This window comes from Scyliorhinus torazame, chromosome 20 (genome assembly GCF_047496885.1).
Source record: "Scyliorhinus torazame isolate Kashiwa2021f chromosome 20, sScyTor2.1, whole genome shotgun sequence".
NCBI classification, from domain to species: domain Eukaryota; kingdom Metazoa; phylum Chordata; class Chondrichthyes; order Carcharhiniformes; family Scyliorhinidae; genus Scyliorhinus; species Scyliorhinus torazame.
In genome coordinates, this window is record NC_092726.1 from 113436313 (window position 1) to 113461240 (window position 24928).

Genomic DNA, 24928 nt, shown 5'->3' on the forward strand with positions numbered 1-24928 from the left:
CACTCGGGCCAGCCCACACACACACTCCAGACCACTCGCGCCCAGCCCACACACACACTCCAGGCCACTCCCGGCCAGCCCACACACACACTCCAGGCCACTCCCGTACAGCACCCCCCCCCCCACACGCACTTCAGTCCACTCCCGTCCAGCCAACCCACACACTCCAAGCCAGGCCACTCCTGGCTAGCCCACACTCACACTCCAGGCCACTCCGGACCAGCCCACACCCACACTCCAGGACACTCCCGGCCAGCCCACACACACACTCCAGGCCACTCCTGGCCAGCCCACACAGGCACTCCAGGCCACTCACGGCCAGCCCACACACACAATCCTGCCACTCCCGGCCAGCTCACACACACACTCCAGGCCACTCCCGTACAGCCCCCCCCACACGCACTTCAGGCCACTACCGTCCAGCCAACACACACACTCCAAGCCAGGCCACTCCTGGCTAGCCCACACTCACACTCCAGGCCACTCCGGACCAGCCCACACCCACACTCCAGGACACTCCAGGCCAGCCCACACACACACACCAGGCCAGTCCCGCCCAGCCCACACACCCACTCCAGGCCACTCCGGGCCAGCCCACACACACACTCCAGGCCACTCCCCGCCAGCCAACACACACACTCCAGTCCACTCCAGGCCAGCCCACACACACACTCCAGGCCACTCCCGGCCAGCCCACACACACGCTCCAGGCCACTCCCGGACAGCCCACGCACACACTCCAGGCCACTCCCGGCCAGCCCACACACACACTCCAGGCCACTCCGGGCCAGCCCACACACACACTCCTGGCAATTCCCGGCCAGCCCACACACACTCTCCAGGCCACTCCCGGCCAGCCCACACTCACTCTCCAGGGCACTCCCGGCCAGCCCACACACACGCACAGCCCACGCCACTCCCGGCTAGACCACACACACATTCCAGGCCACTCACGGCCAGCCATCACTCACACTCCAAGCCTGGCCACTCCTGGCCAGCCCACACACACGCTCCAGGCCACTCCCAGCCAGCCCACACACACGCTCCTGGCCACTCTCGGCCAGCCCACTCACACACTCCAGGCCACTCCCAGCCAGCCCACACACACGCTCCAGGCCACTCTCGGCCAGCCCACTCACACACTCCAGGCCACTCCCGGCCAGCCAACACACACACTCCAGGCCACTCCCGGCCAGCCCACACTCACGCTCCAGGCCACTCCCGGCCAGCCCACACACACACTCCAGGCCACTCCGGGCCAGCCCACACACACACTCCCGGTCACTCCCGACCAGCCCACACACACACTCCAGTCCACTCCCGGCCTGCCCACACACACACTCCAGGCCACTCCCGGCCAGCCCACACTCACTCTCCAGGCCACTCCCGGCCAGCCCACACACACACTCCAGGCCACTCCCGGCCAGCCCACACACACACTCCAGGCCACTCCCGGCCGGCTCACACACAAACTCCAGGCCACTCCCGGCCAGCCCACACACACACTCCAGGCCACTCCGGGCCAGCCCACACACACACTCCTGGCAATTCCCGGCCAGCACACACACACTCTCCAGGCCACTCCCGGCCAGCCCACACTCACTCTCCAGGGCACTCCCGGCCAGCCCACACTCACTCTCCAGGCCACTCCCGGCCAGCCCACACACACACTCTCCAGGCCACTCCCAGCCAGCCCACACACACACACCAGGCCAGGCCACTCCCGGCCAGCCCTCACACACACTCCAGGCCAGGCCACTCCCAGCCAGCCCACACACACACACTCCAGGCCACTCCCGGCCAGCCCACACACACACTCCAGGCCACTCCCGGCCAGCTCACACACAAACTCCAGGCCACTCCCGGCCAGCCCACACACACACTCCAGGCCACTCCGGGCCAGCCCACACACACACTCCTGGCAATTCCCGGCCAGCCCACACACACTCTCCAGGCCACTCCCGGCCAGCCCACACTCACTCTCCAGGGCACTCCCGGCCAGCCCACACTCACTCTCCAGGCCACTCCCGGCCAGCCCACACACACACTCTCCAGGCCACTCCCAGCCAGCCCACACACACACACCCCAGGCCACTCCCGGCCAGACAACACACACACTCCAGGACAGTCCCGGCCAGCCGACACTCACATTGCAGGCCACTCCCGGCCTGCCCACACACACACTCCAATCCAGTCCCAGCCAGCACACACACACACTCCAGGCCACTCCCAGCCAGCCCACACACACGCACAGCCCACGCCACTCCCGGCTAGACCACACACACATTCCAGGCCACTCACGGCCAGCCATCACTCACACTCCAAGCCTGGCCACTCCTGGCCAGCCCACACACACGCTCCAGGCCACTCCCAGCCAGCCCACACACACGCTCCAGGCCACTCTCGGCCAGCCCACTCACACACTCCAGGACACTCCCAGCCAGCCCACACACACGCTCCAGGCCATTCTCGGCCAGCCCAATCACACACTCCAGGACAGTCCCGGCCAGCCCACACACACACACTCCAGGCCACTCTCAGCCAGCCGACACTCACATTGCAGGCCACTCCCGGCCAGCCCACACACACACTCCTGGACAGTCCCGGACCAGCCCACACACACACTCCAGGCCACTCTCGGCCAGCCGACACTCACATTGCAGGCCACTCCCGGCCAGCCCACACACACTCCACTCCACTCCCGGCCAGCCCACAGACGCACTCTAGGCCACTCCGGGCCAGCCCACACACAGACACCCGGTCACTCGCGGCCAGCCCACAATCACACTCCAGGCCACTCCGGCCAGCCAACACACACACTCCAGGCCACTCCCGGCCCGCCCACACACACACTCCAGGCCACTCCCGGCCCGCCCACACACACACTCCAGGCCACTCCCGGCACGCCAACACACACACTCCAGGCCACTCCCGGCCCGCCAACACACACACTCCAGGCCACTCCCGGCCCGCCAACACACACACTGCAGGCCACTCCCGGCCAGCCCACACACACACTCCAGGCCACTCCAGGCCAGGCCACACACACACTCCAGCCACTCGGGCCAGCCCACACACACACTCCAGACCACTCGCGCCCAGCCCACACACACACTCCAGGCCACTCCCGGCCAGCCCACACACACACTCCAGGCCACTCCCGTACAGCACCCCCCCCCCACACGCACTTCAGTCCACTCCCGTCCAGCCAACCCACACACTCCAAGCCAGGCCACTCCTGGCTAGCCCACACTCACACTCCAGGCCACTCCGGACCAGCCCACACCCACACTCCAGGACACTCCCGGCCAGCCCACACACACACTCCAGGCCACTCCTGGCCAGCCCACACAGGCACTCCAGGCCACTCACGGCCAGCCCACACACACAATCCTGCCACTCCCGGCCAGCTCACACACACACTCCAGGCCACTCCCGTACAGCCCCCCCCACACGCACTTCAGGCCACTACCGTCCAGCCAACACACACACTCCAAGCCAGGCCACTCCTGGCTAGCCCACACTCACACTCCAGGCCACTCCGGACCAGCCCACACCCACACTCCAGGACACTCCAGGCCAGCCCACACACACACACCAGGCCAGTCCCGCCCAGCCCACACACCCACTCCAGGCCACTCCGGGCCAGCCCACACACACACTCCAGGCCACTCCCCGCCAGCCAACACACACACTCCAGTCCACTCCAGGCCAGCCCACACACACACTCCAGGCCACTCCCGGCCAGCCCACACACACGCTCCAGGCCACTCCCGGACAGCCCACGCACACACTCCAGGCCACTCCCGGCCAGCCCACACACACACTCCAGGCCACTCCGGGCCAGCCCACACACACACTCCTGGCAATTCCCGGCCAGCCCACACACACTCTCCAGGCCACTCCCGGCCAGCCCACACTCACTCTCCAGGGCACTCCCGGCCAGCCCACACACACGCACAGCCCACGCCACTCCCGGCTAGACCACACACACATTCCAGGCCACTCACGGCCAGCCATCACTCACACTCCAAGCCTGGCCACTCCTGGCCAGCCCACACACACGCTCCAGGCCACTCCCAGCCAGCCCACACACACGCTCCTGGCCACTCTCGGCCAGCCCACTCACACACTCCAGGCCACTCCCAGCCAGCCCACACACACGCTCCAGGCCACTCTCGGCCAGCCCACTCACACACTCCAGGCCACTCCCGGCCAGCCAACACACACACTCCAGGCCACTCCCGGCCAGCCCACACTCACGCTCCAGGCCACTCCCGGCCAGCCCACACACACACTCCAGGCCACTCCGGGCCAGCCCACACACACACTCCCGGTCACTCCCGACCAGCCCACACACACACTCCAGTCCACTCCCGGCCTGCCCACACACACACTCCAGGCCACTCCCGGCCAGCCCACACTCACTCTCCAGGCCACTCCCGGCCAGCCCACACACACACTCCAGGCCACTCCCGGCCAGCCCACACACACACTCCAGGCCACTCCCGGCCGGCTCACACACAAACTCCAGGCCACTCCCGGCCAGCCCACACACACACTCCAGGCCACTCCGGGCCAGCCCACACACACACTCCTGGCAATTCCCGGCCAGCACACACACACTCTCCAGGCCACTCCCGGCCAGCCCACACTCACTCTCCAGGGCACTCCCGGCCAGCCCACACTCACTCTCCAGGCCACTCCCGGCCAGCCCACACACACACTCTCCAGGCCACTCCCAGCCAGCCCACACACACACACCCCAGGCCACTCCCGGCCAGACAACACACACACTCCAGGACAGTCCCGGCCAGCCGACACTCACATTGCAGGCCACTCCCGGCCTGCCCACACACACACTCCAGGCCACTCCTGGCCAGCCCACACAGGCACTCCAGGCCACTCACGGCCAGCCCACACACACAATCCTGCCACTCCCGGCCAGCTCACACACACACTCCAGGCCACTCCCGTACAGCCCCCCCCACACGCACTTCAGGCCACTACCGTCCAGCCAACACACACACTCCAAGCCAGGCCACTCCTGGCTAGCCCACACTCACACTCCAGGCCACTCCGGACCAGCCCACACCCACACTCCAGGACACTCCAGGCCAGCCCACACACACACACCAGGCCAGTCCCGCCCAGCCCACACACCCACTCCAGGCCACTCCGGGCCAGCCCACACACACACTCCAGGCCACTCCCCGCCAGCCAACACACACACTCCAGTCCACTCCAGGCCAGCCCACACACACACTCCAGGCCACTCCCGGCCAGCCCACACACACGCTCCAGGCCACTCCCGGACAGCCCACGCACACACTCCAGGCCACTCCCGGCCAGCCCACACACACACTCCAGGCCACTCCGGGCCAGCCCACACACACACTCCTGGCAATTCCCGGCCAGCCCACACACACTCTCCAGGCCACTCCCGGCCAGCCCACACTCACTCTCAAGGGCACTCCCGGCCAGCCGACACACACACACTCCAGGCCACTCCCGGCCAGCCATTACACACACTCCAGGCCAGGCCACTATCGGCCAGCCCACACACCCACTCCAGGCCAGTCCAGGCGAGCCCACACCCATACTCCAGGCTACACACGGCCAGCCCACACACACACTGCAGGCCACTCCCGGCCAGCCAACACACACAATCCAGGCCACTCCCGGCCAGCCCACAGTCACGCTCCAGGCCACTCCCGGCCAGCCCACACACACACTCCAGGCCACTCCGGGCCAGCCCACACACACACTCCCGGTCACTCCCGACCAGCCCACACACACACTCCAGTCCACTCCCGGCCTGCCCACACACACACTCCAGGCCACTCCCGGCCAGCCCACACTCACTCTCCAGGCCACTCCCGGCCAGCCCACACACACACTCCAGGCCACTCCCGGCCAGCCCACACACACACTCCAGCCCACTCCCGGCCAGCTCACACACAAACTCCTGGCCACTCCCGGCCAGCCCACACACACACTCCAGGCCACTCCGGGCCAGCCCACACACACACTCCTGGCAATTCCCGGCCAGCCCACACACACTCTCCAGGCCACTCCCGGCCAGCCCACACTCACTCTCCAGGGCACTCCCGGCCAGCCGACACACACACACTCCAGGCCACTCCCGGCCAGCCATTACACACACTCCAGGCCAGGCCACTATCGGCCAGCCCACACACCCACTCCAGGCCAGTCCAGGCGAGCCCACACCCATACTCCAGGCCACACACGGCCAGCCCACACACACACTGCAGGCCACTCCCGGCCAGCCATTACACACACTCCAGGCCAGGCCACTACCGGCCAGCCCACATAACCCACTCCAGGCCAGTCCCGGCCAGCCCACACACACACACTCCATGCCACACCCGACCAGCCCACACACACACTCCAGGCCACTCCCGGCCTGCCCACACACACGCTCCAGGTCACAACCGACCAGCCCACACACACACTCCGGGCCACTCCCGGCCACCGGACACACACAGACTCCAGGCCACTCCCGGCCAGCCCAGACACACACTCCAGGCCAGGCCACTCCCGGCCAGCCCACACACACACTCCTGGCAATTCCCGGCCAGCCAACACACACACTCCAGTCCACTCCCGGCCAGCCCACACTCACTCTCCAGGCCACTCCCGGCCAGTCCACACACACACTCCAGGCCACTCCGGGCCAGCCCACACACACACTCCAGGCCACTCCCGGCCAGCTCACACACAAACTCCAGGCCACTCCCGGCCAGCCAACACACACACTCCAGGCCACTCCCGGCCAGCCCACACACACACTCCCGGCCAGGCCACACACACACTCCCGGCCAGGCCACACACACACTCCCGGCCAGCCCACACACACACTCCCGGCCAGCCCACACACACACTCCTGGCAATTCCCGGCCAGCCAACACACACGCTCCAGGCCACACCCGGCCAGCCCACACACACACTCCTGGCAATTCCCGGCCAGCCAACACACACGCTCCAGGCCACTCCGGCCAGCCGACACACAAACCCCAGGCCACTCCCGGCCAGCCCCCACACACACTCCAGGCTATTCATTCCAGCCCAAACTCACACTCCAGGCCTCGCCCGGCCAGCCCACACACACACTCCAGGCCACTCCCGGCCAGCCCACACACACACTCCAGGCCAGGCCACTCCCGGCCAGCCCACACACACACTCCAGGCCAGGCCACTCCCAGCCAGCCCACACACACACCCTCCAGGCCACTCCCGGCCAGCCCACACACACACTCCAGGCCACTCCCGGCCAGCCCACACACACACTCCAGGCCACTCCGGGCCAGCCCACACACACACTCCTGGCAATTCCCGGCCAGCCCACACACACTCTCCAGGCCACTCCCGGCCAGCCCACACTCACTCTCCAGGGCACTCCCGGCCAGCCCACACTCACTCTCCAGGCCACTCCCGGCCAGCCCACACACACACTCTCCAGACCACTCCCAGCCAGCCCACACACACACACCCCAGGCCACTCACGGCCAGACAACACACACACTCCAGGACAGTCCCGTCCAGCCGCCACTCACATTGCAGGCCACTCCCGGCCTGCCCACACACACACTCCAGTCCAGTCCCAGCCAGCACACACACACACTCCAGGCCACTCCCAGCCAGCCCACACACACGCACAGCCCACGCCACTCCCGGCTAGACCACACACACATTCCAGGCCACTCACGGCCAGCCATCACTCACACTCCAAGCCTGGCCACTCCTGGCCAGCCCACACACACGCTCCAGGCCACTCCCAGCCAGCCCACACACACGCTCCAGGCCACTCTCGGCCAGCCCACTCACACACTCCAGGCCACTCCCAGCCAGCCCACACACACGCTCCAGGCCACTCTCGGCCAGCCCACTCACACACTCCAGGCCACTCCCGGCCAGCCAACACACACACTCCAGGCCACTCCCGGCCAGCCCACACTCACGCTCCAGGCCACTCCCGGCCAGCCCACACACACACTCCAGGCCACTCCGGGCCAGCCCACACACACACTCCCGGTCACTCCCGACCAGCCCACACACACACACCAGTCCACTCCCGGCCTGCCCACACACACACTCCAGGCCACTCCCGGCCAGCCCACACTCACTCTCCAGGCCACTCCCGGCCAGCCGACACTCACATTGCAGGCCACTCCCGGCCTGCCCACACACACACTCCAGGCCACTCCTGGCCAGCCCACACAGGCACTCCAGGCCACTCACGGCCAGCCCACACACACAATCCTGCCACTCCCGGCCAGCTCACACACACACTCCAGGCCACTCCCGTACAGCCCCCCCCACACGCACTTCAGGCCACTACCGTCCAGCCAACACACACACTCCAAGCCAGGCCACTCCTGGCTAGCCCACACTCACACTCCAGGCCACTCCGGACCAGCCCACACCCACACTCCAGGACACTCCAGGCCAGCCCACACACACACACCAGGCCAGTCCCGCCCAGCCCACACACCCACTCCAGGCCACTCCGGGCCAGCCCACACACACACTCCAGGCCACTCCCCGCCAGCCAACACACACACTCCAGTCCACTCCAGGCCAGCCCACACACACACTCCAGGCCACTCCCGGCCAGCCCACACACACGCTCCAGGCCACTCCCGGACAGCCCACGCACACACTCCAGGCCACTCCCGGCCAGCCCACACACACACTCCAGGCCACTCCGGGCCAGCCCACACACACACTCCTGGCAATTCCCGGCCAGCCCACACACACTCTCCAGGCCACTCCCGGCCAGCCCACACTCACTCTCAAGGGCACTCCCGGCCAGCCGACACACACACACTCCAGGCCACTCCCGGCCAGCCATTACACACACTCCAGGCCAGGCCACTATCGGCCAGCCCACACACCCACTCCAGGCCAGTCCAGGCGAGCCCACACCCATACTCCAGGCTACACACGGCCAGCCCACACACACACTGCAGGCCACTCCCGGCCAGCCAACACACACAATCCAGGCCACTCCCGGCCAGCCCACAGTCACGCTCCAGGCCACTCCCGGCCAGCCCACACACACACTCCAGGCCACTCCGGGCCAGCCCACACACACACTCCCGGTCACTCCCGACCAGCCCACACACACACTCCAGTCCACTCCCGGCCTGCCCACACACACACTCCAGGCCACTCCCGGCCAGCCCACACTCACTCTCCAGGCCACTCCCGGCCAGCCCACACACACACTCCAGGCCACTCCCGGCCAGCCCACACACACACTCCAGCCCACTCCCGGCCAGCTCACACACAAACTCCTGGCCACTCCCGGCCAGCCCACACACACACTCCAGGCCACTCCGGGCCAGCCCACACACACACTCCTGGCAATTCCCGGCCAGCCCACACACACTCTCCAGGCCACTCCCGGCCAGCCCACACTCACTCTCCAGGGCACTCCCGGCCAGCCGACACACACACACTCCAGGCCACTCCCGGCCAGCCATTACACACACTCCAGGCCAGGCCACTATCGGCCAGCCCACACACCCACTCCAGGCCAGTCCAGGCGAGCCCACACCCATACTCCAGGCCACACACGGCCAGCCCACACACACACTGCAGGCCACTCCCGGCCAGCCATTACACACACTCCAGGCCAGGCCACTACCGGCCAGCCCACATAACCCACTCCAGGCCAGTCCCGGCCAGCCCACACACACACACTCCAGGCCACTCCCGGCCTGCCCACACACACGCTCCAGGTCACAACCGACCAGCCCACACACACACTCCGGGCCACTCCCGGCCACCGGACACACACAGACTCCAGGCCACTCCCGGCCAGCCCAGACACACACTCCAGGCCAGGCCACTCCCGGCCAGCCCACACACACACTCCTGGCAATTCCCGGCCAGCCAACACACACACTCCAGTCCACTCCCGGCCAGCCCACACTCACTCTCCAGGCCACTCCCGGCCAGTCCACACACACACTCCAGGCCACTCCGGGCCAGCCCACACACACACTCCAGGCCACTCCCGGCCAGCTCACACACAAACTCCAGGCCACTCCCGGCCAGCCAACACACACACTCCAGGCCACTCCCGGCCAGCCCACACACACACTCCCGGCCAGGCCACACACACACTCCCGGCCAGGCCACACACACACTCCCGGCCAGCCCACACACACACTCCCGGCCAGCCCACACACACACTCCTGGCAATTCCCGGCCAGCCAACACACACGCTCCAGGCCACACCCGGCCAGCCCACACACACACTCCTGGCAATTCCCGGCCAGCCAACACACACGCTCCAGGCCACTCCGGCCAGCCGACACACAAACCCCAGGCCACTCCCGGCCAGCCCCCACACACACTCCAGGCTATTCATTCCAGCCCAAACTCACACTCCAGGCCTCGCCCGGCCAGCCCACACACACACTCCAGGCCACTCCCGGCCAGCCCACACACACACTCCAGGCCAGGCCACTCCCGGCCAGCCCACACACACACTCCAGGCCAGGCCACTCCCAGCCAGCCCACACACACACCCTCCAGGCCACTCCCGGCCAGCCCACACACACACTCCAGGCCACTCCCGGCCAGCCCACACACACACTCCAGGCCACTCCGGGCCAGCCCACACACACACTCCTGGCAATTCCCGGCCAGCCCACACACACTCTCCAGGCCACTCCCGGCCAGCCCACACTCACTCTCCAGGGCACTCCCGGCCAGCCCACACTCACTCTCCAGGCCACTCCCGGCCAGCCCACACACACACTCTCCAGACCACTCCCAGCCAGCCCACACACACACACCCCAGGCCACTCACGGCCAGACAACACACACACTCCAGGACAGTCCCGTCCAGCCGCCACTCACATTGCAGGCCACTCCCGGCCTGCCCACACACACACTCCAGTCCAGTCCCAGCCAGCACACACACACACTCCAGGCCACTCCCAGCCAGCCCACACACACGCACAGCCCACGCCACTCCCGGCTAGACCACACACACATTCCAGGCCACTCACGGCCAGCCATCACTCACACTCCAAGCCTGGCCACTCCTGGCCAGCCCACACACACGCTCCAGGCCACTCCCAGCCAGCCCACACACACGCTCCAGGCCACTCTCGGCCAGCCCACTCACACACTCCAGGCCACTCCCAGCCAGCCCACACACACGCTCCAGGCCACTCTCGGCCAGCCCACTCACACACTCCAGGCCACTCCCGGCCAGCCAACACACACACTCCAGGCCACTCCCGGCCAGCCCACACTCACGCTCCAGGCCACTCCCGGCCAGCCCACACACACACTCCAGGCCACTCCGGGCCAGCCCACACACACACTCCCGGTCACTCCCGACCAGCCCACACACACACACCAGTCCACTCCCGGCCTGCCCACACACACACTCCAGGCCACTCCCGGCCAGCCCACACTCACTCTCCAGGCCACTCCCGGCCAGCCCACACACACACTCCAGGCCACTCCCGGCCAGCCCACACACACACTCCAGGCCACTCCCGGCCAGCTCACACACAAACTCCAGGCCACTCCCGGCCAGCCCACACACACACTCCTGGCAATTCCCGGCCAGCCCACACACACTCTCCAGGCCACTCCCGGCCAGCCCACACACACACTCTCCAGGCCACTCCCAGCCAGCCCACACACACACACCCCAGGCCACTCCCGGCCAGACAACACACACACTCCAGGACAGTCCCGGCCAGCCGACACTCACATTGCAGGCCACTCCCGGCCTGCCCACACACACACTCCAGGCCACTCACGGCCAGCCCACACACACAATCCTGCCACTCCCGGCCAGCTCACACACACTCCAGGCCACTCCCGTACAGCCCCCCCCACACGCACTTCAGGCCACTACCGTCCAGCCAACACACACACTCCAAGCCAGGCCACTCCTGGCTAGCCCACACTCACACTCCAGGCCACTTCGGACCAGCCCACACCCACACTCCAGGACACTCCCGGCCAGCCCACACACACACACCAGGCCAGTCCCGCCCAGCCCACACACCCACTCCAGGCCACTCCGGGCCAGCCCACACACACACTCCAGGCCACTCCCCGCCAGCCAACACACACACTCCAGTCCACTCCAGGCCAGCCCACACACACACTCCAGGCCACTCCCGGCCAGCCCACACACACGCTCCAGGCCACTCCCGGACAGCCCACGCACACACTCCAGGCCACACCCGGCCAGCCCACGCACAGACTCCAGGCCACTCCCGGCCAGCCCACACACACACTCCAAGCCACTCACGGCCCGCCCACACACAAATTCCAGTCCACTCCCGGCCAGCCCACACACACAAATTCCAGGCCACTCCCGGCCAGACCACACTCACACTCCAGGCCACACCCGGCCAACCAACACACACACTCCAAGCCATGCCACTCCTGGCCAGCCCACACACACGCTCCGGGCCACTCTCGGCCAGCCTACTCACACACTCCAGGACAGTCCCGGCCAGCCGACACACACACTCCAGGCCACTCCATACCAGCCCACACAAACACTCCCGGTGACTCCCGGCCAGCCCACAAATACACTCCAGGCCACTCCGTACCAGCCCACACAAACACTCCCGGTCACTCCCGGCCAGCCCACAAATACACTCCAGGCCACTCCCGGCCAGCCCACAAACACAATCCAGACCATTCCCGGCCAGCCAACACACACACTCAAGACAACTCCCAGCCAGCCTACACACAAACTCCAGTCTACTCCTGACCAGCACACACAGACACTCCAGGCCACTCCCGGCCAGCCCACACAGACTCCAGCCACTCCCGGCCAGCCCACACACACACTCCAGGCCACTCGGGCCAGCCAACACAAACACTCCAGGCCACTCCCGTCCAGCCCACAAACACACTCCAGGCCACTCCCGGCCAGCCGACACACACACACTCCAGGCCACTCCCGGCCAGCCATTACACACACTCCAGGCCAGGCCACTATCGGCCAGCCCACACACCCACTCCAGGCCAGTCCAGGCGAGCCCACACCCATACTCCAGGCCACACACGGCCAGCCCACACACACACTGCTGGCCACTCCCGGCCAGCCATTACACACACTCCAGGCCAGGCCACTACCGGCCAGCCCACATAACCCACTCCAGGCCAGTCCCGGACAGCCCACACACACACACTCCAGGCCACACCCGACCAGCCCACACACACACTCCAGGCCACTCCCGGCCAGCCCACACACACGCTCCAGGTCACTCCCGACCAGCCCACACACACTCTCCGGGCCACTCCCGGCCATCGGACACACACAGACTCCAGGCCACTCCCGGCCAGCCCAGACACACACTCCAGGCCAGGCCACTCCCGGCCAGCCCACACACACACTCCTGGCAATTCCCGGCCAGCCCACACACACACTCCAGTCCACTCCCGGCCAGCCCACTCTCACTCTCCAGGCCACTCCCGGCCAGTCCACACACACACCCCAGGCCACTCCGGGCCAGCCCACACACACACTCCAGGCCACTCCCGGCCAGCTCACACACAAACTCCAGGCCACTCCCGGCCAGCCCACACACACACTCCAGGCCACTCCGGGCCAGCCCACACACATACTCCAGGCCACTCCCGGCCAGCCCACACACACACTCCTGGCAATTCCCGGCCAGCCAACACACACGCTCCAGGCCACACCCGGCCAGCCCACACACACACTCCTGGCAATTCCCGGCCAGCCAACACACACGCTCCAGGCCACTCCGGCCAGCCGACACACAAACCCCAGGCCACTCCCGGCCAGCCCCCACACACACTCCAGGCTATTCATTCCAGCCCACACACACACTCCAGGCCTCTCCCGGCCAGCCCACACACACACTCCAGGCCACTCCCGGCCAGCCCACACACACACACCAGGCCAGGCCACTCCCGGCCAGCCCACACACACACTCCAGGCCAGGCCACTCCCAGCCAGCCCACACACACACACTCCAGGCCACTCCCGGCCAGCCCACACACACACTCCAGGCCACTCCCGGCCAGCTCACACACAAACTCCAGGCCACTCCCGGCCAGCCCACACACACACTCCAGGCCACTCCGGGCCAGCCCACACACACACTCCTGGCAATTCCCGGCCAGCCCACACACACTCTCCAGGCCACTCCCGGCCAGCCCACACTCACTCTCCAGGGCACTCCCGGCCAGCCCACACTCACTCTCCAGGCCACTCCCGGCCAGCCCACACACACACTCTCCAGGCCACTCCCAGCCAGCCCACACACACACACCCCAGGCCACTCCCGGCCAGACAACACACACACTCCAGGACAGTCCCGGCCAGCCGACACTCACATTGCAGGCCACTCCCGGCCTGCCCACACACACACTCCAATCCAGTCCCAGCCAGCACACACACACACTCCAGGCCACTCCCAGCCAGCCCACACACACGCACAGCCCACGCCACTCCCGGCTAGACCACACACACATTCCAGGCCACTCACGGCCAGCCATCACTCACACTCCAAGCCTGGCCACTCCTGGCCAGCCGACACACACGCTCCAGGCCACTCCCAGCCAGCCCACACACACGCTCCAGGCCACTCTCGGCCAGCCCACTCACACACTCCAGGACACTCCCAGCCAGCCCACACACACGCTCCAGGCCATTCTCGGCCAGCCCACTCACACACTCCAGGACAGTCCCGGCCAGCCCACACACACACTCCAGGCCACTCTCGGCCAGCCGACACTCACATTGCAGGCCACTCCCGGCCAGCCCACACACACACTCCTGGACAGTCCCGGACCAGCCCACACACACACTCCAGGCCACTCTCGGCCAGCCGACACTCACATTGCAGGCCACTCCCGGCCAGCCCACACACACTCCACTCCACTCCCGGCCAGCCCACAGACGCACTCTAGGCCACTCCGGGCCAGCCCACACACAGACACCCGGTCACTCGCGGCCAGCCCACAATCACACTCCAGGCCACTCCGGCCAGCCAACACACACACTCCAGGCCACTCCCGGCCCGCCCACACACACACTCCAGGCCACTCCCGGCCCGCCCACACACACACTCCAGGCCACTCCCGGCCCGCCAACACACACACTCCAGGCCACTCCCGGCCCGCCAACACACACACTCCAGGCCACTCCCGGCCCGCCAACACACACACTGCAGGCCACTCCCGGCCAGCCCACACACACACTCCAGGCCACTCCAGGCCAGGCCACACACACACTCCAGCCACTCGGGCCAGCCCACACACACACTCCAGACCACTCGCGCCCAGCCCACACACACACTCCAGGCCACTCCCGGCCAGCCCACACATACACTCCAGGCCACTCCCGTACAGCCCCCCCCCCCCACACGCACTTCAGTCCACTCCCGTCCAGCCAACCCACACACTCCAAGCCAGGCCACTCCTGGCTAGCCCACACTCACACTCCAGGCCACTCCGGACCAGCCCACACCCACACTCCAGGACACTCCCGGCCAGCCCACACACACACTCCAGGCCACTCCCGGCCAGCCGACACAGACTTTCCAGGCCACTAACGGCCTGCCAACACACACACTCCATGCCCCTCCGGGCCTGTCCACACACACACTCCCGGTCACTCCCGACCAGCCAACACACACACTCCGGGCCACTCCCGGCCATCGGACACAAACAGACTCCAGGCCACTCCCGGCCAGCCCAGACACACACTCCAGGCCAGGCCACTCACGGTCAGCCCACACACACACCCCAGGCCCCTCCCGGCCAGCCCACACACACACTCCAGGCCAGGCCAGCCCACACACACACTCCATGCCACTCCCGGCCAGTCAACACCCACACACTCCAGGCCACTCCCGGCCAGCCCAGACACACACTCCAGGCCAGTCCACTCCCGGCCAGCACAAACACACACTCCAGGCGACACCCGGCCAGCCCACACACACACTCCAGGCCACTCCCGGCCAGCCCACACACACACTCCAGGCCACTCCCGCCAGCGCACACACACACTCCCGGCCACTGCCGGCCAGCCCACACACACATTCCAGGCCACAATCGGCCAGACCACACACACATCCAGGCCACTCTGGGACAGCCCACACACACGCTCCAGGCCACTCTGGGACAGCCCACACACACACTCCAGGCCACTCTGGGACAGCCCACACACACACTCCAGTCCACTCCCGGCCAGCCCACACACACACTCCAGGCCACTCCGGGCCAGCCCACACAAACACTCCAGGCCACTCCGGGCCAGCCCACAGACACACTCCAGGCCACTCCCGGCCAGCCCACACACACACTCCAGTCCACTCAGGCCAGCCCACACACGCACTCCAGGCTACTCCCGGCCAGCCCACACACACACTCCAGGCCACTCCCGGCCCGCCCACACACAATTTCCAGGCGACTCCCAGGCAGCCCACACACACAAATTCCAGGCCACTCCAGGCCAGCCCACACACATACTCCTGGCAATTCCCGGCCAGCCGACACTCACATTGCAGGCCACTCCCGATCAGCCCACACACACACTCCAAACCAGGCCACTCCTGGCTAGCCCACACTCACACTCCAGGCCATTCCGGACCAGCCCACACATGCTCCAGGCCACTCTCGTCCAGCCCACTCACACACTCCAGTCCAGTCCCGGCCAGCCCACAGACGCACTCCAGGCCACTCCGGACCAGCCCACACACACACTCCCGGTCACTCCCGGCCAGCCCACAATCACACTCCAGGCCACTCCCGGCCAGCCCACACACACGCACCAGGCCACACCCGGACAGCACACAGATACACTCCAGACCACTCCCGGCCAGACCACGATCACACACACTCCAGGCCACTCCCGGCCCGCCCACACACAAATTCCAGGACACTTCCAGCCAGCCCACACACAAAAATTCCAAGCCACTCACGGCCAGCCCACACACCCACTCCAGGCCAGGCCACTCCCAGCCAGCCCAGACATACACACTACAGGCCACTCCCGGCCAGACCACACACACACTCCAGGCCACTCCCGGCCAGCCCACACACACACTCCAGGCCACTCCCGCCAGCGCACACACACACTCCCGGCCACTGCCGGCCAGCCCACACACACATTCCAGGCCACAATCGGCCAGACCACACACACACTCCAGGCCACTCTGGGACAGCCCACACACACGCTCCAGGCCACTCTGGGACAGCCCACACACACACTCCAGGCCACTCTGGGACAGCCCACACACACGCTCCAGTCCACTCCCGGCCTGCCCACACACACACTCCAGTCCACTCCCGGCCAGCCCACACACACACTCCAGGCCACTCCGGGCCAGCCCACACAAACACTCCAGGCCACTCCGGGCCAGCCCACACACACACTCCAGGCCACTCCCGGCCAGCCCACACACACACTCCAGTCCACTCAGGCCAGCCCACACACGCACTCCAGGCCACTCCCGGCCAGCCCACACACACACTCCAGGCCACTCCCGGCCCGCCCACACACAATTTCCAGGCGACTCCCAGGCAGCCCACACACACAAATTCCAGGCCACTCCAGGCCAGCCCACACACATACTCCTGGCAATTCCCGGCCAGCCGACACTCACATTGCAGGCCACTCCCGATCAGCCCAAACACACACTCCAAACCAGGCCACTCCTGGCTAGACCACACTCACACTCCAGGCCATTCCGGACCAGCCCACACATGCTCCAGGCCACTCTCGTCCAGCCCACTCACACACTCCAGTCCAGTCCCGGCCAGCCCACACACACACTCCAGTCCACTCCCGGCCAGCCCACAATCACACTCCAGGCCACTTCCGGCCAGTCGACACACACACACACTCCAGGCCACTCCCGGCCAGCCCACAATCACACTCCAGGCCACTTCCGGCCAGCCCACACACACCCTCCACGCCAGGCCACTCCCGGCCAGCCCACACACACGCACCAGGCCACTCCCGGACAGCACACACCCACACTCCAGGCCACTCCCGGCCAGCCCACACACACGCTCCAGGCCACTACGGCCAGACGACACACACACTCCATGCCACTCCCGGCCAGCCCACACACACACTCCAGGCCACTCCCAGCCAGCCCACACACACGCACCAGGCCACTCCCGGACAGCACACAGATACACTCCAGACCACTCCCGGCCAGACCACACACACACACACTCCAGGCCACTCCTGGCCAGCCCACGCACACACTCCAGGCCACCCCCGGCCAGATCACACACACACTCCAGGCCACTCCCGGCCCGCCCACACACAAATTCCAGGACACTTCCAGCCAACCCACACACAAAAATTCCAAGCCACTCACGCCCAGCCCACACACCCACTCCAGGCCAGGCCACTCCCAGCCAGCCCAGACATACACACTACAGGCCACTCCCGGCCAGACCACACACACACTCCAGGCCACTCCCGGCCAGCCCACACACCCACTCTAGGCCACTCCCGGCCAGCCAACTCTCACACTCCAAGCCAGGCCACTCCTGGCCAGCCCACACACACGCTTCAGGCCACTCCCGGCCAGCCCACGCACACCCTGCAGGCCACTCCCGGCCAGCCCACACACAAATTCCAGGCCACTCCCGGCCAGCCCACACACACACTCCAGGCCACTCTCGGCCCGCCCACACACAAATTCCAGGCCACTCCCAGCCAACCCACACACACACTGCAGTCCACTCCAGGCCAGCCTACACACACACTCCAGGACACTCCCGGCCAGCCCACACATACACTCCAGGCCACTCCCGGCCAGCCCACGCACACAGACAGGCCACTCCCGGCCAACCCACACACACACTCCAGGCCACTCCCGGCCAGCCCACACACACACTCCAGGCCACTCAGGCCAGCCCACACATACACTCCAGGCCACTCCCGGCCAGCCCACACACACACTCCAGGCCACTCCCGGCCCGCCCACAGACAAATTCCAGGACACTCCCAGACAGCCCACACACACACAACCCAGGCCACTCCCGGCCAGACCACACACACACTCCAGGCCACTCCCGACCAGCCCACACACACACACCAGGCCACTCCCGGCCAGCCGACACACACATTCCAGGCCACTAACGGCCAGCCCACACACACACTTCAGGCCACTCCCGTCCAGCCCACACGGCCAGCCCCGTCAAAAACACACACAACAAGCCAGGCCACTCCTGGCCAGCCCACCATCACACTCCAGGCCACTCCCGACCAGCCCACATCCACAGTCCAGGACACTCCCGGCCAACCCACACACATACACCAGGCCACTCCCGGCCAGCCGACACACATATTCCAGGCCACTCCGGGCCAGCCCACACACACACTCCAGGCCACTCCCGGCCAGCCCACACACACACTCCAGTCCACTCAGGCCAGCCCACACACGCACTCCAGGCCACTCCCGGCCAGCCCACACACACACTCCAGGCCACTCCCGGCCCGCCCACACACAAATTCCAGGCGACTCCCAGGCAGCCCACACACACAAATTCCAGGCCACTCCAGGCCAGCCCACACACATACTCCTGGCAATTCCCGGCCAGCCGACACTCACATTGCAGGCCACTCCCCATCAGCCCACACACACACTCCAAACCAGGCCACTCCTGGCTAGCCCACACTCACACTCCAGGCCATTCCGGACCAGCCCACACATGCTCCAGGCCACTCTCGTCCAGCCCACTCACACACTCCAGTCCAGTCCCGGACAGCCCACAGACGCACTCCAGGCCACTCCGGACCAGCCCACACACAGACTCCCGGTCACTCCCGGCCAGCCCACAATCACACTCCAGGCCACTTCCGGCCAGTCGACACACACCCACACTCCAGGCCATTCCCGGCCAGCCCACACACACCCTCCAGGCCACTCCCAGCCAGCCCACACACACGCACCAGGCCACTCCCGGACAGCACACAGATTCACTCCAGACCACTCCCGGCCAGACCACACACACACACACTCCAGGCCACTCCTGGCCAGCCCACGCACACACTCCAGGCCACCCCCGGCCAGATCACACACACACTCCAGGCCACTCCCGGCCCGCCCACACACAAATTCCAGGACACTCCCGGCCAGCCCACACACACAGTCCGGGCCACACCCGGCCATCCGACACACACACACTCCAGGCCACACACGGTCAGCCCACGCACACACTCCCAGTCACTCCGTGCCAGCCCACACATACACTCCAGGCCACTCCCGGCCAGTCGACACACACACTCCAGGCCACTCCCGGCCAGCCCACACACACACTCCAGGTCACTCCCGGCCCGCCCACACACAAATTCCAGGCCACACCCAGCCAGCCCACACACACAAATTCCAGGCCACCCGCCCAGCCCACATACACACTCCAGCCCAGGCCACTCCCAGCCAGCCCACACACACACACTTCAGGGCACTCCCGGCCAGACCACACACACACTCCAGGCCACTCCCGGCCAGCCAACACTCACACTCCAAGCCAGGCCACTCCTGGCCAGCCCACACACACGCTCCAGGCCACTCTAGGCCAGCCCACACACACACTCTAGGCCACTCCCGGCCAGCCCAGTCACAAACTCCAGGCCCGGCCACTCCCAGCCAACCCACACACACACTCCAGGCATCTCCGGGCCAGCCCACGCGCACACTTCCGGTCACTCCTTGCCAGCTCACACACACACAACAGGCCACTTCCGGCCAGTCGACACACACACACACACCAGGCCACTCCCGGCCAGCCCACACACACCCTCCACGCCAGGCCACTCCCAGCCAGCCCACAGACACGCACCAGGCCACTCCCGACGGGCCCAAACCCACACTCCGGGCCACTCCCGGCCAGCCCACACACACACTCCAGGCCACTCTCGGCCCGCCCACACACACACTCCAGGCCACACTCGGCCAGCCCACACACACACTCCAGGCCACTCCCGACCAGCCCACACACACACTCCAGGCCACTCCCGGCCAGCCCACACATACACTCCAGCCACTCCCGGCCAGCTCACACACACACTCCAGGCCATTTCCAGCCAGCCCACACACACACTCCAGCCACTCCCGGCCAGCTCACACACACACTCCAGGCCACTCGGGCCAGCCCACTCACACACTCCAGGCCAGGCCACTATCGGCCAGCCTTCACACTCACTCCAGGCCAATCCCTGCCAGCTCACACACATACTCCAGGCCGCACCAGGCCAGCCCACGCACACACTCCAGGCCACTCCCGGCCAGCCCACACACGCTCTTCAGGCCGCTCACGGCCAGCCCACACATACACTCCTGGCAATTGCCGGCCAGCCCACACACGCTCTTCAGGCCACTCACGGCCAGCACACACCCACACTTCAGGCCACTCCCGGCCAGCCCACGCACACACTCCAGGCCACTCCCGACGGACCCAAACCCACACTCCAGGACACTCCCGGCCAGCCGACACACACACTCCAGGCCACTCCCGGCCAGCCGACACACACACTCCAGGCCACTCCCGGCCTGCCGACACACACATTCCAGGCCACTCACGGCCAGCCCACACACACACTCCCGGCCAGCCGACACACACACTCCGGGCCCCTCCGCGCCAGACCACACACACACTCCCGGTCACTCCCGGCCAGCCCATACACACACTCCAGGCCAGGTCACTACCGGCCAGCCCACACACCCACAACAGGCCAGTCCCGGCCAGCCCACACACCCACTCCAGGCCAGTCCCGGCCAGCCCACACACACACTCCAAGCCACTCCCGGCCAGCCCACACACACGCTCCAGGCCACACCGGCCAGCCGACACACAAACTCCAGGCCACTCTCGGCCAGCCCACACACACACTCCTGGCAATTCCCGGTCCAGCCAACACACACACTCCAGGCCACTCACGGCCAGCACAGACCCACACTTCAGGCCACTCCCGGCCAACCCACGCACACACTCCAGGCCACTCGCGGCCAACACACACACACACACTCCAGGCCACTTCCGAGCAGCCTACACACACGCTCCAGGCCACTAAGGCCAGCCCACACACATACTCCAGGCCACTCCCGGCCAGCCCACACACACACTCCAGGCCACTCCCGGCCCGCCCACACACAAATTCCAGGCCACTCCAAGCCAGCCCACACACACAAATTTCAGGCCAATCCCGTCCAGCCCACACACACACTCCCGGCCACTCCCGGCCAGCCCACAGACACACTCCAGGCCACTCCCGGCCAGCCCTACACACACTCCAGGCCAGGTCACTACCGGCCAGCCCACACACCCACTCCAGGCCAGTCCCGGCCTGCCCACACACACACTCCAGGCCATAACCGGCCAGTCCACACACACACTCCAAGCCACTCCAGGCCAGCACACACACACATTTCAGGCCACTCCCGGCCAGCCCACACACACACTCCAGGCCACTCCGGCCAGCCGACACACAAACTCCAGGCCACTCTCGGCCAGCCCACACACACACTCCTGGCAATTCCCGGCCAGCCAACACACACACTCCAGGCCACGTACGGCCAGCCCACACACATACTCCAGGCCACTCCCGGCCAGCCGACACAAACACACTCCAGGCCACTCCCGGCCAGCCCTACACACACTCCAGGCCAGGTCACTACCGGCCAGCCCACACACCCACTCCAGGCCAGTCTCGGCCAGCCCACACACACATTCCTGGCAATTCCCGGCCAGCCCACACACACACTCCTGGCAATTCCCGGCCAGCCAACACACAAACTCCAGGCCACTAACGGCCAGCACACACCCACACTTCAGGCCACTCCCGGCCAGCCCACGCACACACTCAAGGCCACTCCCGGCCAACACACACACACACTCCAGGCCACTTCCGACCAGCCTACACTCACGCTCCAGGCCACTCAGGACAGCCCACACACATACTCCATGCCACTCCCGGCCAGCCAACACACACACTCCAGGCCACTCCCGGCCCGTCCACACACAAATTCCAGGCCACTCCAAGCCAGCCCACACACACAAATTTCAGGCCAATCCCGTCCAGCCCACACACACACTCCCGGCCAGTCCCGGCCAGCCCTCAGACACACTCCAGGCCACTATCGGCCAGCCGACACACACACACTCCAGGCCACAACGGCCAGCCCACACACACACTCCCGGCCACTCCCGGCCAGCCCACACACACACTCCCGGCCACTCCCGGCCAGCCCACACACACACTCCCGGCCACTCCCGGCCAGCCCACACAGACACTCCAGGACACTCCCGTCCTGCCCACACACACACTCCAGGCCACTCCCGTCCAGCCCACACACACACTCCAGGCCACTCCCGTCCAAGCCACGTACACACTCCAGGCCACTCCCGGCCAACACACACACACACACTCCAGGCCACTCCCGGCCAGCCCAACACACACTCCAGGCCACGCCTCTCCCGGCCATCCAACACACACACTCCAGGCAACTCCCGGCCAGCCCACAAACACACTCCAGGACAGGCCACTCCCGGCCCGCCCTCACACACACTCCAGTCCACTTCCGGCCAGCCCACACACACACTCCAGGCCACTCCCGGCCACCCACACACACACTCCATGCCAGGCCACTCCCGGCCAGCCCACAAACACAATCCAGGCCAGGCAACTCCCGGCCAGCCCACACACACACTCCAGGCCAGGCCACTCCCGGCCAGCCCACTAACACACTCCAGGCCAGGCCACTCCCGGCCAGCCCTCACACACACTCCAGGTCACTCCCGGCCAGTCCACACATACACTCCAGGCCACTCCCGGCCTTCCCTCACACACACTCCAGGCCACTCCCGGCCAGCCCACACACACACTCCAGTCCACTCCCGGCCAGCCCACACACACACTCCAGGCCACTCCCGGCCAGCCCACAAACACACTCCAGGCCAGGCCACTCCCGGCCAGCCCTCACACACACTCCAGGCCACTCCCGGCCAGCCCACACACACACTCCAGGCCACTCCCGGCCAGCCCACAAACACACTCCAGGCCAGGCCACTCCCGGCCAGCCCTCACACACACTCCAGGCCACTCCCGGCCAGCCGACACACACACTCCAGGCCACTCCTGGCCAGCCCACACACGCGCTCTAGGCCCATCCCGGCCATTCCACACACACACTCCCGGCCACTCCCGGCCAGCCCACACACACACTCCAGGCCAGGCCACTCCCGGCCAGCCCTCACACACACTCCAGTCCACTGCCGGCCAGCCCACACACGCACTCCAGGCCACTCCCGACCAGCCCACACACACACTCCAGGCCAGGCCACTCCCGGCCAGCCGACACACACACACACTCCAGACCACTCCCAGCCAGCCCACACCTACACTCCAGGCCACTCCTGGCCAGCCCACACACACACTCAAGGCCACTCCCGGCCAGCCCACACACACACTCCAGGCCACTCCCGGCCAGCCAACACACACACTCCAGGCCACTCCCGGCCAACCAACACACACACTCCTGGTCACTCCCGGCCAGCCCACAGACACACTCCAGGCCACTCCCGGCCAGCCCACACACACTCCAGGCCACTCCCGGCCAGACCACACACACACTCCAGGACTCTCCCGACCAGCCCACACACACACTCCAGGCCACTCCCGGCCATCCCACACACACACTCCAGGCCACTCCCGGCCAGACCACACACACACTCCAGGACTCTCCCTGCCAGCCGACACACACACACTCCAGGCCACTCCCGGCCAGCACACACACACACTCCAGGCCACTCGCGCCCAGCCCACACACACACTAAAGGCAATGCCTCTCCCGGCAATCCCACACACACACTCCAGGCCTCTCCCGGCCAACCCACACACACACTCCAGGCC